Source organism: Austrofundulus limnaeus, unplaced genomic scaffold (assembly GCF_001266775.1).
Source record: "Austrofundulus limnaeus strain Quisiro unplaced genomic scaffold, Austrofundulus_limnaeus-1.0 Scaffold545, whole genome shotgun sequence".
Classification (NCBI taxonomy): domain Eukaryota; kingdom Metazoa; phylum Chordata; class Actinopteri; order Cyprinodontiformes; family Rivulidae; genus Austrofundulus; species Austrofundulus limnaeus.
The window spans coordinates 47482-49033 of record NW_013952947.1 but is presented as its reverse complement, the minus strand read 5'-3'; the positions used below and the strand labels follow the sequence as shown (position 1 = coordinate 49033).

The window sequence follows — 1552 nt, the reverse complement described above, 5'->3', positions numbered from 1 at the left end:
CCTGCCATACAATGAGCTTCTGCTACTGAACTGATCAGCTGCTCTGCTGCGCTCTCATCTTCATCATCTTCATCATCAGAGCAGAACTGTTACTTTAGCAAGATGGATTTATGACTGAACGAACGTCCATCTTTTTTTATCATCTCTGTGGGTAACAAAACATAAAAAACAAGTTTTATCTCCGACAACTTGAGTGTGAAAAACTATTAAAGCTACACTTTAACAACGTGCAGCAGGAGGGAGGAAATGATCCCGTGACATGACGTAACTTTTCTACAGCGGGAGGGGGAAATTGAGGATTTTTTCTCTTTATATGTGTTTTAAAACACTATATTTCTTCATTATATTTCTAACTCCTCCTGCTCAGGTGTCTCTGCACTCAGCCCTGTTGACACAGGTGTGATGATGTAACTGACGACAGGACAGGTAGACGGTAAATTTCTACCATAGACCAACTTCATATCGTTTCTACAGTCTATCACATAAACCACGCAGCAGTTTTTGTTAAATGAACCGCACAGCGCAGAAGCTGTTGTGTAAACGTGTCGAGCGAGGCAGTTTCTGTACCTTGTGTTCTGCAGCAGGAGGTGTCAAACGTCAGTCTCACTGCATGTTTAGATTCTTCAGCTTTACATAAATGTCCAGACAAGCCAAGAAACGATGAGTGTGAATGTATCCAGCCTGAGCGCAGCTTCTCTYCTTTCACTGCTCACAAACTGGAAAATATGGAACCTGACAGCCTCTAATGGAAAAGTCTGCTGGTGTGATTTTCTCAGAGGGTTTTTTTTTTGTTTTTTGTTTTTTTTGTCTTCATGACATCCGCCTCTTTGTCAGAATGAGATCTTTTATTTAAAGATTTAAATCAGTGTTTTTTGCATAATGTGGTCCGTTTGGAACAAGCTCCAGTTACACTAACAACACGTCAGCTTCATCGTCACGAAGCTGTGGGTCCTGATTTACAACAAATAGTGTGTTTTTAGATCAATACTCTGATCATTAAATCCATYCAAATCAAAGTTTGGCTCAGGGGTTTTAACTTCAGGTCAGAAAACTGAACGGAGGACGGCACCGACTGAACAGAGTCTTCATCGTGAAGATGAAGACCCCCTGWGGTAGAGGGGATTGTGGGCCTGTCAGGGTCTGAGAAAGGTCCAGAGTCGGAGTGGTTTTGGTACCACAGCGAGGCCGGCTGCAGGATGCTGGCCGACCGRCCGCTGCTTTAATAAAGCATCTCCTTCACGTGAAGCAAAGAGCGCCTGCAGGGAGCCACGGAGAGAAACCATGAAGGAAAACAACAAGAGGAAGTCATGAGACCAGAAACAGGAAGYCATTTAGGACTAGACACACACACTTTGACAGCACAGTCAATTATAAATGTTTCAGTTATAATCCACAAAGATGTGGTTATTTCACCCTTAAGGCCTTTTAAGGAGCCTGTAGCTGCGTTTCCATTGCAAATATGGACAAAACTTTGTCAATATTCTGTTAATTTAGAAAAAACACAGTTTCGCAACTGCAGTGTTTCCATTAAGTAAGAAATGTTATTAAAGTC

The 1552-nt window shown here is 42.2% G+C and overlaps 1 protein-coding gene across 1 annotated transcript in view; it reads right to left on the bottom strand.

The window, feature by feature from the left end:
* The window catches only part of LOC106530676 (glutamate receptor ionotropic, delta-1), a gene marked incomplete at its 3' end in the record, with an annotated part of 326888 nt that overhangs the window by 302573 nt on the left and 22763 nt on the right, over positions 1 to 1552 (bottom strand).